Source organism: Salvia hispanica, chromosome 2, assembly GCF_029641045.1.
Source record: "Salvia hispanica isolate PSC_SH4W2 chromosome 2, Shi_PSC_v1, whole genome shotgun sequence".
In the NCBI taxonomy this organism is placed as follows: domain Eukaryota; kingdom Viridiplantae; phylum Streptophyta; class Magnoliopsida; order Lamiales; family Lamiaceae; genus Salvia; species Salvia hispanica.
In genome coordinates, this window is record NC_142693.1 from 46,466,807 (window position 1) to 46,483,904 (window position 17,098).

Consider the following 17,098-nt stretch of genomic DNA (forward strand, 5'->3'; position numbering starts at 1 on the left):
TAACTCGGTTCGGTGTGAAAGGCAAATTGAGACCACGATTTATTGGACCTTATGAGGTTCGTGATAGAGTGGATCCCGTAGCGCTACCACCAAGCCTTTGAAAAGTACACAATGTTTTCCATGTGTCACAATTGAGGAAGTACGTGTTCGACCCTAATCACATAATTCTTCAAGAGGAAATGATGATTTTGAATCCAATTTGAGTTATTAAAAGAAGCATGAAGCTATTCTCGAACAAAAGGTGCAAGAGTTGAGTAATAAGTCTATTGTTGCGATGAAGGTTTAGTGGAAAAATCATGGTGTTGAGTAAGCTGCGCGGGAATTGGAAGACAAGATGAAAGAGAAATACTCGGAACTTTTCGAATGATCTAAGCAAATTTTGGAACCACTACACGACACATTTCACAAAATACATACTCACACTATAACAAAATACACTATACAAACTGCACACTATATACAAAATGCACCTTAGAGTGTCCACTATAGTTGGCCGGGCCAAGCCACAAAGTGTGGCCGGGCCACCAACGCCCATGTTTTCCACTAGTAGTGGACATGCTCAAGCCACCAAATAATTTAATTTTTTTAATTTTGTTTATATTTTAATTCTACTACAATAAAAGTTATTGGACTATAATAATTGAAAAAATGCATAAGAACTAAAATTAAAACAAAATCTTCGTTGTATTATAGAAAGGGGTAAAATTATACAATGAAAATTTTCGACGTCTCATAAACTACATTCCCAACGCATATCACGCTCTACCCCCTTCTCCCCTACGATTCCAAACCTCTTCGACCATATCAGCCTGCAGTGTCGTATGTGATGTTTCCCTCTGCATATCGGCGAAATGTTGGATCAAATATGCATTACTATGCGGTACACCCATCTGCAGTGGGGCGGTTGCAATACCGTGACTTGTACTAGCACCCTCTTCCGGTGCCCAGTACTCTGCAGAATATCCTTCGTCATCTATTATCATATTGTGCAATATGATACATGCATACATAATGGAGGCGACATCATTTTCGTGCCATTGTCGAACCGTGCACCGTAGAATGGCCCATCGCGCTTGGAGGACACCAAAAGCACGCTCAACATCCTTCCTAGCACTCTCTTGTTTGGCCGTGAAATAGGATTGTTTCGGCCCAACCGGCTGCCAGATCGTCTTGACAAACACGGGCCAACGAGGGTATATCCCATCGGCTAAGTAGTATTCCCTGTTGTACTGCGTCCCGTTGGCCATGAATCTGACCGTCGGACCCTCAGGACACTCATCATTGAAGAGATGAGACGAATGCAGTACGTTGATGTCGTTGTTCGACTCTGCGACACCAAAATATGCATGCCAGATTCGCAATCGGTAGTCTACAACAGCTTCTAGTATCATTGTTGGGTGTCTCCCTTTGAATCCAGATGTAAACTGCTCCTTCCAAGCAACCGGACAGTTTCTCCACTCCCAGTGCATGCAAACGATGCTGCCCAACATCTTCGGAAAAATTATGCACTCTCCCGTGCATATCTATCAATCTCTGGCACTCATCGGCATTTGGCTTCCATAGATACTCCGGACCGAAGATGGCCTGGATACTATTGCAAAACTGCCTCAGCGTGGTTAGGGCAGTTGTTTCACCCAACTGTAGGTATTCGTCGAACATATCAGCGGGTCCGACATAGGCAAGCTGCCTAATTGCAGCGCTACACTTATGATATGTCGACAACCTGGGTCGGCCGCTAGCATCACTGCGCAGTATGAAGCACTTGTACCGCTGCGCCAATGTAGTCGCTATACGGATGAATAACCGTTGCGACATTCTGTAGCGGCGACGGAAAATCTCTGCTAGGTAACGGGGGTTATCGCCAAAATAGTCTTCCATCAACCGCTGGTGTGCCCCGACATGGTCACGGCATATGGTCCGCCGATGATAGAACGGGTGAACGAACGCCGCCACCTCCGCCTCCTCCTCCTCCTCCTCCTCTTCTGCTTCCCGTTGCACCTCTTGAACGAGTTCATCGAACTCCCTATCCATCAATTGTTGGAACTCATTTTTCAAAAGTAGAATTGGTGATAAAACGAAAAGAGTGGAGATTGGAATGGTGTAAAAAATTGGGAAAAAATGGGTATATTATAGAATGAATATAAAAAAAAATCGAAAAAGGGGAGCCGCGGCTGAGCCGCGGGCCGTGGCCGCTGCAACATGAGCGCCGCGGCCTAGCCACAATCGTGGCGCTCTCGTGGGCACCGCGACCGGGCCACAAATAAATACACACTACCACAAATTTTAGAAAACACACATTGTACACAATGAACACACACGTTACATTACACATTGCATATGCTATAACCAAAATACACACTACACACTATAATCACACAAAATACACATTATACACCAAATAAATACACTACACCACACCACACACTACACACAATATACACTATAATTTACTTAAAAATAAATAAATAAATACACACTAAATTTACAACATTCAATAATCAAAATACACACATACAACAATCAAAACACAAAATACACACTATAGACATTATACACATTGCATTTACTATTTAAAAAATAAATAAATAAATAAATAAACACATTACATAATAATGAAAAGTAATCATTATACTCAATGAACACACACTGCACACAATGAACACAATTACACACATTGCACACACACTGCATACACTAAATACACACACTAAATACACTAAATACACTAAATACACAATGCCTAATATAACACTAGACACTACACCCATCACACACATTATGCACACTAAAAAAAATACTATACAAAAAACACACACTACACACATGGTTATAAACCATACACACTCCACACCATTACACACAAAATAAACACACACTACAACACACAATACCCAAAATACACACTATACTAAGTAGACATTATACTCTAAACACACACACTGCATACAATGAACACAACTACACACATTGCACACACACTACATACACTAAATACACACATTACACAATGCCTACAATATAACACTAGACACTACACACCCAGCACATACATTATACACACTAAAAAAAATACTCCCTCCGTCCGCGATTAAGAGTCTCGGTCACTTTTATGCACCTATTTTATAAAAATGATAAAAAATAGTTAAAGTGGAGAAATGGTAAAGTAAAAAAGAGAATAATGTTGAGAAGACTCTTGTCAACATTGTTCTCTCTCTTAATTTACCATTTCTACACTTTAACTATTTTTTATTTTTTTTATAAAACGGGTGCGCAAAAGTGACTGAGACTCCTAATCATGGACGGAGGGAGTACTATACAAAAAAACTCACACACTACACACATGGTTATAAACCGTACACATAATAATAAAAAGTAATCATTATACTCAAAACACACACATTGCACACAATGAACACCACTACACACACTACATATACTAAATAGACACATTACATAATGCCTACAATATAACACTAGACACTACACCCACCACACACATTATAAACACTAAAAAAATACTATACAAAAAAAAACATACACTACACACATGGTTATGAACCGTACACACTCCACACATTACACACAAAATAAACATACACTACAACACACAATATCCAAAATACACACTATACTAAGTAGACATTGCACGCACTACATTTACTATTTAAAAATAAAATAAATAAATAAATAAATAAACACACACACTACAACACATACTATAAACAATACACAAAATACTACATTTACTATTTAAAAAGTAAATAAATAAAACACACTACACATACTAATATAAAAATATACACATTATTCTCAAAACACACACAATGAACACACCAACATACACTGCACACATTGCACAAAAATACACACACTACACATAATCACATATTGCACACAAAATACACACACTACACATAATTACATATTGCACTTAAAATACACACTACGCAAACTAAATAAAAAACTAAATACGCACATTACACCACACATTGCTGGTCTACAATATACACTAGAGACTACACCCACCACATACATTATATACAGAAAACACATACTATACCTACACTACACAACGCATATTTTTTTTATACTATAGACAACACATTTCACACACTACAAATTGTACACATTATAACAAAATACACTACATAGCGCACATATGCGCAGTACACACTATACACAAAATATACCATACACACACTTACACACTTGCACACACAACATTTACTATTTAAAAATGAATAAATAAACACACTACACAAACTCTAAAAAGAAATACACACGCTGCACACACCATACAATACACACTCACACATATTGCAAACAAAAAACACACATTGTACATACTACACAAAATACACCGAATGCACACAATATACATAAAATCTGCGTACAATATACATATAGACACTACACGCATCACACATATTATATGCTAAATAGACACTATACAAAGAAAAACACACACTACACACAGCTATACACAAATTACACACTCAAAACACATGCTGCACATAATATACATAAACTACACAACATATATTTCACACACTACAAATTGTACACACTATAACGAAATACACTACATTGCACACATATACACCACTACACAAACTAAATAAATAAAAACACTACACATTATAAATATGAGTAAGATCAATTTTGGTCCTAAACATATGATCAAAATACGAATTCGGTCCAAAACATTCACTTTTTAAAAACTGGTCGATAACAAATGAAATCCTCGTCGGAGTGGTCCTTTTTTGACAGCTCCGTCAAAAAACTAACGGTCATGTGTACAATTAGCGTTAACCGTTATTTTTTTCTCGGAACCATCAAGAAAAGGGTATTTGTTATGGACCCGTTTTTCAAAAAATTAATGTATTTGACCAAATTCATATTTTGACATATGTTTAGGACCAAAATGACATTTACTATGTAAATAAACACACTACATTCTGATAAAGAACTATCAACAGATCATAACACGACCAAGCACAATATGGTCCGGATGGCAATGAATGTCCAAACACAGCATCATCAAAGGACTGCACAAGGAAAAAAGCACTATAAGGTCATTCCTAATGGCATAGCTTTACTGAAAAAAGATAAGGAAAAGTGACAAGCAGTCACTAGTTCATTTGGAAATAGCTTAACATTTGTAGCAAACGTACCAGCTGCCTTTCGGAATGAGCAAATGTAAATACTTCATGTGGTGTAGAGATGGCGGTTTTTAGAAAAGATTGTTGACCATCAACATCTTCCAAATAGAGCCAAAAATAGTGTATGGAGAGGAAATGGTTCCTGAAAATTAAACAACTAAATGAAAAATTTAGACTAACAGATTGAGTATCATGCTTGATTCTTTACATTCCTAAAGTAATAGATGGTGGGCGATAGTTTAAAATAAATTTCTACCTGGCATGCTAATTTATTTCTCCATTTTTGTTGGAATGACATCAAAACCATCTTTACCCCACCCATTCAATCTGCAGCACATAAACACACTAGACATACTATAAATAAACACACTACATACTGACAAAGAACCACAAGCTGATCATAACACGACCAAGCACAATTTGGTCAGGACGGCAATGTATGTCCAAGCAAAACATCATCAAATGACTGCACAAGGAAAGAGGCCTATAAGCTCATTCCAAATGGCATAGCTTTATTGAATAAAGGATGAGAAAAATTGACAAGCATTTTGTAAATGTCAGATAGTCATAGATCTACGAAAATGTATGTTTGCAACTATAAGCAATTCAATATCATCATTCACCTGCCTTAGTTGCCTCAGAATATTCTATTTCCTAGTAGTCATACATCAAAATTATGGAGCTGGTTGTTTATACTTACGGAAATTCGGTAAGGTGTTTCTTGTAAAAAAGTTCACCTTCTTACCACAATCAGTCCTATATCTCTGTCAGAGCATATTTTAGCCAGTCACCAACTACAGATATATCAGATAAGACTCAAAACATTGACCAACAAACAAAAAGAAGAATAAGGGAAAGGGAAGGGGGTTACTGCGTGTGTTGAGCAGCTTTTGCATGCCGTGGGATTACATGCATCTGAGGTCTCTTGCTTCAGCATCTGAAACTATATCAGCCACATTTCTCTCTTGCGTCAGCTTCTTTTCTTCTTTAGTCGTCATAAAGTTTAAATCTTGTTCCAGCATATTTAGCTCTTGAGTTGCTTCTAATCATTTGTGATAACTATGCAAGGAGCTATCCATCTCACTACTCAAATGAGAGAACCAAGAGCTCTGTCAGCATCTACTCTATTAATTATAATAGGGAAAAATAATTAGTAAAATCCGAAATAAGATCTTTAGGTTAGTTTGGGGGTACAGGGGAATCCAGGATTGCAAACACAGTTCTTTATAAACAAAAGAATTATCACAAAGCAGCTAATCTCAGCCTCCGACGCAGCTAATTTCTTCTGGGCTTTTGTTTCTGCTTCGGTAGCAACTTCAACTCACAACTCCAGATTGCGCTCATAAGGGGGGGCATTTAAGGCCTTGGACGTGATTTGGGTCTTGATCTCGTTTCTACAAGTTGCACTAACATATGACATAGCATTTCAAAAGTAAAAAAAGAAGAATAAAGTATGATGTTCTATGAGAAATATTTGAAGAAAAAAGCCGTTCCAAATTTTCTAGTCTACAAAATTACTACAAAACATGGCTCATTCACACAAAACAATGGCAACTAAAACGTATCCGAAATTCCCGGCAGATGGCCAGTAGCCCAAAGAAACGAAAGAATCGGTTACATTTTTCATATAATCTCTTCTTATAGATAGACTAAAGACTAAAAAATTGACAAGATCCTTGATGGAAACATGGAAACTAAAATTGCAACCTAAATAACATAAAATGGGGAAACTATAGCATTAGTTTAACACAAAATAAAGCACATAAAGTGGAAAAATTACATGCATGTACCCAAAATTGACAAGATCCTTGATGGAAACATGGCAACTAAAATTGCAACCTAAATAACATAAAATGGGGAAACTATAGCATTAGTTTAACACAAAATAAAGCACATAAAGTGGAAAAATTACATGCATGTACCCACACGCACCACAGAAGTTCATCCCAAGATGACTAGTGTATACATGCATCTCTCCGACCATTATTTATCGCGTGGAATCAAACACAGTGCATACAAATAATTACTTGAAAACATAATTCAACCTAATTTATGGATAAAATTAAATGGGCCATATCACTTTTTTAACATTATACATGTGGTCCCTAGGACACCACTTCTTAATCCAATCAACCTTCTCTCCTTAATAACATTGCCCAAAAGAAATTAAACATTTAAAATGGGAAGGAAGCACAGTTAAAGATGTTTTAGGAAATCAACTGGATGTTAAAATGCGTATGCAAATGCAACACAAGACAAGATGCCCCTGTGTTATCTCGAAAATCAATTTAAAGACAAGAAGACAAATTGTTGGGACTGCAATGTCTGTGATCGGTGGATAAAAATTCCAAAGCATTCATTTGTGTTCAGGAGACAATAATTGAGAAAATTCGCAGACAACATCCTTCTTTTATGAATAACAACAAAGTAAGTTATATAATGAGTCAATTGCAAGCATAATCACAAGAACATGTCAGACGGACATAGAGAGTTGGAGATAAAACCATTATTTAGTATGTGTAGAGGTCACAAGCATTATCAAACCCCCCCATATGACAAACATAACACAGGACTGCATCAAATCTCTTCTAAAACCATCATTACACTACTGCCGCCTGCATACATAAATATGAAATCAAAGGTAGATCCAATATTTGTACCTGTTAAGAGACACCAGCAGCATCAAAATCCACCAATTCTGTCTCTTTGAATTCTTCCCTGCCTTGTTCCAGGAACAAAAGGTTTTAGATAGTGTGAATGCGTGTGTAGGAATGCACCAAGTGTCAGATAAAATAAATTTCTGCAAACCTTTTTGTCCCTGGGATTCGTGCAATTTCTTCTTCTTTACCAACAGCCAACGGAGATAAATTTCCAGAATTAGCAGGGTTCTTAGCTATTTCAATCAGCTGTTGTAATGACTCTGGGGATTAAGGTCTTGCAGCAAGCTGAAAAATTAGGAAAACTTTTAAGGACCCTAGATATAATATTCCGGCCATTGCTGGAAGCAGAAAATTAGGAAAATACTTAAGAGCATCAATAAGATTGTGAAGCTCTGTTATATCTTTAGAATTATTCGTAACGAAAGTTTGTATGAGAGAAATGGCAAATTCAGTAACAGCCATGGGTAGCAACGGCGGGCACATAAGTCAGATGAACATGATATGGCCTTTTTTACCTGAATCTCAACCTCTTTCGCTTCATTAGCCAACTCATTTTCTAGCAGAAATGGGTTTTTACAAGTTTGTTAAAAGCTAAAATAAAGCATACCTTTAACAACACACTGATTCCAAGGACTAAACTCTCAACAATTGAGATAAATTCATACAAGAAGAAAGGCTATAGTATATATATAGTCTGTATGTATCTAATGCATCACCAGTATTTATAAATTCGATCCTGCAAACAAAGTGGAAAAATGAAATAAGATACAAATAAAGATCACAAAGATGAACTAGACATAGTACAAATACCAAGAATAAATACCGGCTTCCCAAAATGAATAACGTAAGTAGAAAAATCAGACCGTGCAGTTTTCATAAGTGGCCTGCACAATCTCTGTTCAATGGTTTCAAATTTGGTTCATCAAGAAACTTCAGGTACAAATCATGAAACATTGTTTCAATGCTTGCCCTGCCAAAAATATTACCGTTAGACAAAAATAATTGAAAACGACAGGTAAGGAATGTATTCGCAAACTAAATCTCTACCTTTTCAAAACCGTATACTGCATGAACCAAGGATAATATTGAGAATTCAGAATTTTGCAAAACTCTTTAGCTTTAGCCTCAACATTCACAGCAGATAAGTAATTTATAATAAAAGATAACTTGTCCTGCTTCTGATACTGGAGCCTATTCCAAAGATGGACAGAAGAGTCAAATCTAAAAGAGAATAACAAAACAACACATTAGACTAACATATATGGTAATGGAATAGAATGCCTTACGATACACCGCACATAAATACAACCGGAACATAATTTAAGTAGGACATACTGACATACAGACATACAATATAAAACTCCACATTGTCTTAGAAAATACTATGAAATTCAAATTTACAGTCCTAGCCAGGATTGGGATTGAGGACATCAATGCTCCAGCATATATATAGCTTTTACCTTGGCAGATACTTGCACTTAACTAATTGCAAGTATAATCACAAGAACATGGGATTCGAAGAGAAAGAGTTGGAGATAAAACCATTATTTAGTATGTGTAGTGGGCACAATCATTATCAAACCCCCCCCCCCCCCCCATATAACAAACATACATAACTGCATCAAATCTCTTCTAAAACCATCATTATACTACTGCCGCCTCCTTACAGAAATATAAAATGATAGGTAGATCCTATATTTAGTACCTGTTGAGAGAAACCAGCAGCATCAAAATCCACCAATTATGTCACATTGAATTCTTCCCTGCTTGTTCCAGGAAAAAAAGGTTTTAGATTGTGCGAATGTGTGTGTAGGAATGCACCAAATGTGAGATAAAAGAAATTACTGCAGACCTTTTTGTCCCTGGGGTTCGTGCAATTTCTTCTTTACCACCAGCCAACTGAGACAAATTTACAGCATTAGCTATTTCAATCAGCTATTATAATGACTCAGGGGATTTAGGTCTTGCAGCAAGCTGAAAATTAGCTCAAACTCACCCCTTCTTTACCAGCTCGGATTCTCACCCCTTCTTCAGATTCACCCCTACTTTCATCCCCTTTTTTTCTCTTTTTTTCTTTCTTCATTCTTCTTTTTTCCTCTTATTTTCTTTTCTTCAAGCTGTTCTTTTTTTTTTTGTTTTTTTTTTTCTCTTTTTCATTCCAATTTCTTTTTTTCCCTTTTTTGTTCTCTTCGACCTCTTCCTGGACTTACCCTTCCTCTTCACAAGCTCAGATTCTCACCCCTTCCTCATCCCAGATTCACCCCTTCTTTTACATCTTTTTCTAGGATACTAAGAGGGTCGTCTTCTTCCCTCTTCTCTCTCTGATACAGCAGGTTAGCAATAGCTGAAATGCTGCCGTTCTCTCTTCATCTTGGTCTAACATTCTAGGAGGAGTCATCTTCTACCCTCTTCTATCGCTGATACAGCGAATAGTTAAAATTCTACCATTCTCTCTTTTGGTGCAGAGGATGGTAGCTGAACAGGTTGCAGTTCTTCTCTTTTTCCCAAAATGGAGCAGCATCGAACAGGTAGGGTGGGTTCATCCTATTTTCCAATGGGGCATGCAGGAGGGAGTGTAGTGAATAGATGAAGTCCCTTTTTACTTCCAGGAAAGCATTTGTTTTTTTTTTCTATCTCCTCGCGTAGCGGCTACTTGAGAAGTTAGCCCTAGTCCTCTTGTATAAAATAACCATTTCACCCATTTTGTTGGTGGATGAGACTAGACCTTTTAGGAGCATTCCAATTATGCCCATTTTAGCTCCATTTTTTCAGTTGATTTCCAAACTCCTCTATTTTCTTGCCCCGAATTCCTTGTCCTCAATTTTCCTACACAAAATCCAGGTAATTATGTAGGCATTGAACTACTAAAGCTCTAAAAGTATTAACTAAATACACAATGGCTTCAAAAACTTTGTATTCAAGGATAAATTTAAAAGATAACCATAACCACAAAATGAGAAAGACTAAGAGAAAATGAGAAGAACAAAGTAAGTTATATACAATGTCAATTCCAAGCATAATCACAAGAGCATGGGAGACGAAGAGAAAGAGTTGGAGATAAAACCATTATTTAGTATATATAGAGGGCACAAGCATTATCAAACCCCCCATGAAACCAACATAATATATAACCGAATTCTTTTTCCTCTCTTTTCCTACACAAAATCCAGGTAATTATGTAGGCATTGTACAACTAAAGCTCAAAAATGTTTAACTAAACACACAATAGCTTCAAAAACTTTGTATTCAAGGATCAATTTAAAAGTTAACCATAGCCACAAAATAAGGACTAAGAGAAAATGAGAAGAACAAAGTAAGTTCTATACAGTGTCAATTGCAAGCATTATCACAAGAGCATGGGAGACGAAGAGAAAGAGTAGGAGATAAAACCATTATTTAGTATATGTAGAGGGCACAAGCATTATCAAATCGCCCATGAAACAAACATAATACATAATACATAACTGCATCATTATACTACTGCCGCCTCCATAGAGAAACATAAAATGATAAGAAGATCCAATGTTTAGGACCTGTTGAGAGAAACCACCAGCTTCAAAATCCACCAATTATGTCTCATTGAATTCTTCCCTGCTTGTACCTGGAAAAAAAAAGGTGTTAGATTCTGTGAATGTGTGTAGGAATGCACCAAGTGTGAGATAAGAAAAATTTCTGCAAACCTTTGTCCCTGGGGTTAGTGCAATTTCTTCTTTACCAACAGCCAAAGGAGACAAATTTCCAGAATAAGTAGGGTTCTTAGCTATTTCAATCAGCTGTCGTAATGACTCAGGGGATTCAGGTCTTGCAGCAAGCTGAAAATTTAGAAACCCATTCTTTATAAGCTCAAACTCACCTCTTCTTCACAAGCTCGGATTCACCCCTTCTTCAAATTCACCCATACTTTCATCCTTTTTTTCTCTTTTTTTCATTCTTCATTCTTCTTTTTTTTCCTCTTTTTTTCTTTTCTTCAATTTTTTCTTCTTTTTTCTTTTTTTTTCTCTCCTTTTCATTCCAACTTCTTTTTTTTTTTCCTATATTCTTTTATTCAACCTCTTCCCGGAATCACCCCTTCCTCTTCCCAGATTCACCCCTTCTTATACATCATTTTCTAGGATAGGAGGGCCGTCTTCTGCCCTCTTCTCTCTCCACTACAATAGGTGATACAGCAATAGCTGATATGCCGGCGTTCTCTCTTCATCATGATCTAGCATTATAGGAGGAGTCATATTTTGCCCTCTTCTCTCTCTGGTACAGCGGGTGGTACAGCAAATTGCTGAAATGCTACCATTCTCTCTTTTGGAGCAGAGGATGGTAGCTAAACTGGTTTTGGTTCTTTTTTCCCAAAATGGAGCAGCATCGAACAAGTAGAGTGGGGTCATCCTATTTTCCAATGGGGCGTGCAGGAGGGAGGGCAGTGAATAGATGGAGTCTCCTTGTTACTTCTTGGAAAGCATTTGTTTTTTTTCTAACTCCTCGCTTTGCGGCTACTTGAGGATTTAGCCCTAGTCCTATTGTATAAAATAACCATTTCACCAATTTCTCGGTGGATGAGACGAGACCTTCAAGGACTTTTTGCGGCTTTTTTTAAGTTGATTTCCAAGCTCCTCTCTTTTCTTTCACCGAATTCTTTTTCCTCTATTTTCCTACCCAAAAGGATCCAGGTAATTATGTAAGGTTGTACAACTAAACCTCAAAAAGTTTTAACTAAATACATCACATTAGCTTAAAAAACTTTGTATTCAATTATCAATTTAAAAGTTAACCATAACCACAGCATAAGGACTAAGAGAAAATGAGAAGAACAAAGTAAGTTCTATTCAGTGTCAATTGCAAGCATAATCACAAGAGCATGGGAGATAAAGAGAAAGAGTAGGAGATAAAACCATTATTTAGTATACGTAGAGGGCACAAGCATTATCAAACACCCCATATAACAAATATAATACATAACTGCATCAAATATCTTCTAAAGCCATCATTATTCTACTGCCGTCTCCATACAGAAATATAAAATGATAAGCAGATCCAATATTTAGTACCTGTTGAGAGAAACCAGCAGCTTCAAAATCCACCAATTATGTCTCATTGAATTCTTCCCTGCTAAGCCCTGAAGTGACCTTCTGAGCTCGCTTGATACTGAACCACATAAAGGTTCCTAATTGTGACTTAAGGGCCTCTTTAATCAACACGCAAGGTATAGGTATAGAAAGTGATGTTTTGACAAATTCACAATATCATTAGCATTTAAAAAAATAGAGTAATAAAGGAAAGGTTATCTATACTTAAAGGTTACATTAGCAAGTCTTCCTGCCAACCTTGATACCATCAAATGTGCTGCATTTCGTATTAGTTTCTCATCAGGCTCCATGGCATAGTCCTGCCATTTAAAAACACATAACTTATTTAGTATTTGTATTGTTATATACACTACTGAAAAAAGGACCCTTCGAATCAACGAATCGGAAAGAGTAATAAAATTAATTACTGCAGGAAAATTGTTTCTAAAATTAACCAATGTAGGAAACTTCTCCAATATGTATGTCCAATCATTAATTTGATTTTCCTACATGAGCTTATATGATTTCTAGAGTCACCCAGCCATAGAAGTGGCAACAAGCTGTTTACATTCTGGCATTGCAGAAATATTAAAATCATGAGAAAGATCAGAGGAAGTGGTGAGTTAATGTAATAAATAGAAAATCAACAGAGATAATCTTTAGTTTTCTTGGAAGTGCTCGCATATGACACCTCTGCTATGATAGCATAACCCATTAGTTACCATTTCATACAAAGAAATTGACTTCAAAATTCTCAACCAGCTACTTGATGCTTAAATCTATCCAACACCATACATAAGAGAAAAAAATTCATAACCTAAGAGGCACAAGATGTCACAGTATAGTATATGAAATTTTGGCTACACATCATCACAAATCCAACAACAAAACCAGACTATGGATTCAATAATTTCATGCCCAGATTCATACCAGAAAAAACATCGAACTATTTTGAACAGAAAAAATATATCCGGAATAATAATTTAGAACAATCAGTATATAAGATCTAACCAAAAAGTACTGCTTTCAGGTTACTTTGAAAAAAAATTGTAATCCTCAAAAGATTAGCAAACATATACTCATATATAGACTGTTCCCTATTTAAAAAATGGCCTCATCCTTTCACATATTATGCATTTACTAACCGAATGCTAAAATACTACAAGTAATCTCCATCATAGCATCAGTATTTGGCCATAAAGAACAACACATAGAACTTCGAAATATGGATCTCTTACAAGCAAGAATCTTCCAATGACGTATTCATTTAAAATAGTGGGACAAGCTTCCAACAACAACTGCAAAAGTGATGAAAATGTATGTCGCACTATTACCTTTAAAATAATGGCCAATCTTCCAAAAAGATATTCAAAAGTGAACCCGAAGGTTGAATGTGACTAGGAGAGAGGTCCTGAACATCCTTCAGAAACTTGATATATTCCTGGAGGCATGCACATAAACCAGAGCATGAAATTACAATTATAAAAGACCACAAGATGGCACTTGCAGATGCAAATTCTAAAATTAGTCTTGGCAAATAATATCTCACAGAATGATTTGTTTACACCACAACAGACATTAACTTGCTTTTTTGTCTTGGGGATCTTAATAGGGAGGGATTTTAAAAAAGAGAAAACACTAACCTCATAGAAAGCATCTTTACTTGACACTAATTGAGTGCTCATCCAGCTTCCAAGGCCCATGATTTCTTTTTTAGATGCAAGTACAGCAAATCGAATGCCAAAGTAAAAAGAAACATATCTAGCAAGTACTTGGGATAGAGGCTGTGAAAACATTTAACAGATGTATTAAGATGCCAAGATTTGACAATCAATGGGGTTTATATATCAAAGGGCTCATTTGACCTTGTGCATAAAGGCTAGCATTAAACAAAGTGGCACAACACTGTCTCTTGCTTTCTCCTAATAGAAAGTTGTTGATGTCTTTCCCCATCAATGGTTTGGACTGCATGTAAACAAGGTTAAAAATGCAACAAGGAAAAAAATACAAACAATATTAATTCCAAACACATACATAATGGACTAAATTAAACAATATGTATTCGAAACCTATACATAATGGACTAAATTAACACAGCACTTGACCAAATTTTTATCAGTTATTTGCTAGTATTATTTCTCTAATAAGTAAATCCCACTCAACAGAAAAAAACATCAACAGAATCCATGTTCAGCACAGTGAAAATATCAAGAGACCATTGTAACTCTCCACAAATCTAAATCATGTGGTCTTACCATCAGGATTTAGGATCCACTTAATATACGCTGGAAGGAACTTCATCATCCAGTTGGTTAAAAGTAAGTATGTTTTTCAGACATGATATGCATCGATGATTACATGACACGGAAACATGCATGGCCTATGTATTTCTTTAATCTTGATAAAGGCTTCCGAATTTATTTAAACTAAATCATGAAACCTACCAGTGAAACAAAAGTCACAAGAAAGCCTTAATTAACTTTTCGTCAAGAAACAAGATCAAAGAGAGAGGGTAAAGGACGGAAATATAAGAAATGCACTTGGTCTTGTTTAGAAACAGCATAAATTCATTTCCACATATTATCGGTATTGCTATGCAAGAGGTAGAACTGAACGTTGTGGTGATTACCTGTTCTTCTTGAATCTATGACCTTAATGGGTGCAGCTCCTATCTCCCCCTGTTTCTCCTTTCCTCATTTTTACTCTTTCTCGGTTATGGTTGTAAAGATAACTTGTGGGATACAACATTGAGGCTTGCTCACATATATATTGCAACAGTGCATTTTGTTGGAATTTGATAGAGATTGAATCCGCATTATCCTTGACTTTTGTTAGGTAGCAAGGTGTGCTCATGAAACATTAACAAAAGTCATCATTTGGAAGGAGAATAACAAGCTTCTTCCCAGCATATATGGTATCACTTGTAAGCCCATTAGCTTCCTTAATTTCCTGGATAGGTACTACACAAATTACCCACATTAAACATCAAATTCCAGGAATATAATTTTTTCATCCAACAAAAGAGTAAAACTCAAGCAAACATACCCCATATTTTCTTGACAAGCCCCAGAGTGTATCTCCCTTCACAATCTCCAAAGCTTTCCTCTAGTTTCGGCCACATTTTGAGCCACTGATGCAATGACAGGGGCGGCATACAATTATAACCAAGTCTGTAACAAAGACACAAGCAAACGTAGATGTCACACGACTTTACACATCTAACTCTAGTTCAGCGCCTCATGCGAAGCGTCAACATTCTTACCACACATGATATCAATATGTATATTTGAAAATGAGCAACATCACCATGTACCAAACTGACAACTGCATGAATGATTTAGCTTCTATTTTTCTGTTTTAGTCCAATCAATCAAGCAAAACACAGATGAAATTCATAATTTTTAAACTACTTCCAACTCAATAAGTGAGGCTCCTAGGAAGTTCAAAAACAAGAGAGGGTTTTTTTGGTAAATTCGAATCAACCTTTCTTCTTCTCAAAATCAACTCTAAATTCACAATAGCAAAAACATTATGAATCAAATTGACGTAAACTATATAAAGAAAAAAGAAAATACAATTTGATTACCTGAAGACGCGGTGGCTGTTGAGAGGAACGGCGGCGGAGGTTTAGCGAGAGGCTTCTCGGTCTCCATTCTAAACATGAACCCACACCATCTTCTCAATTACTCATTCGAGGCAGCACCATGGCAGCCCAATCGCGACTGACGGAACCAACATACCGGAGCCGTCCGCCGATTTACACAGAGGAGGACCGGCCGTTCAGTTTTTACTGAGGAAGGTGGAAGGGACAGTGCATAAAAGAGAGAGATGAGAGGAGAGAGAGCAAACAGTCGTAATTTTATTTTTCAAATTTTAATCCTTCTTGACAAAGTTTCGATATTTGAGAGAATACAAATTTTCAATTACTATATGAAAATTTGTCATTAATTTTACAGTATAATAATTGTAGTAATACGGTAATTGAGTACAATAATTTATTGTATCTGTAATTATTAGTACTATTTCATATATACTTTATTTATATTTTACTATTTTATTTTCCAATACTCTACAATATTATAATATCTACTATATTACTAATAATATAGTAGTAAAGTATTACTCCATACATCCACCACTAGAAATCCCGATTTACCATTTTAGTTCATCCGTCATTAGGAGTCTTGGTTCATTTTACTATAAGGACCTGTTTGATAAG

The 17,098-nt window shown here is 36.3% G+C and overlaps 1 long non-coding RNA gene across 43 annotated transcripts; it reads right to left on the bottom strand.

Annotated features, from left to right (window-relative positions):
* Window positions 1-665: 665 nt before the first annotated feature.
* Window positions 666-16,756, bottom strand: LOC148932530 (uncharacterized). 43 transcript variants are annotated; one of them, XR_016135759.1, is made up of 21 exons: window positions 16,466-16,756; window positions 15,925-16,049; window positions 15,509-15,839; window positions 14,745-14,844; window positions 14,523-14,663; window positions 14,214-14,320; window positions 13,116-13,199; window positions 12,862-12,958; window positions 11,503-12,465; window positions 11,356-11,423; window positions 9,819-10,648; window positions 9,675-9,721; window positions 9,528-9,585; window positions 8,870-9,043; window positions 8,686-8,792; window positions 8,539-8,558; window positions 7,971-8,107; window positions 7,823-7,884; window positions 5,419-6,556; window positions 5,175-5,319; window positions 666-5,048 (listed from the first exon to the last, which is right to left on the bottom strand). It is a non-coding gene; the product is annotated as an uncharacterized LOC148932530 (long non-coding RNA). The 43 variants fall into 43 exon arrangements; XR_016135745.1 differs by having other exon boundaries at window positions 8,646-8,792; XR_016135757.1 differs by having other exon boundaries at window positions 5,419-5,489; window positions 5,908-5,926; window positions 6,034-6,556; window positions 7,971-8,792.
* Between the last annotated feature and the right edge of the window lie 342 nt (window positions 16,757-17,098).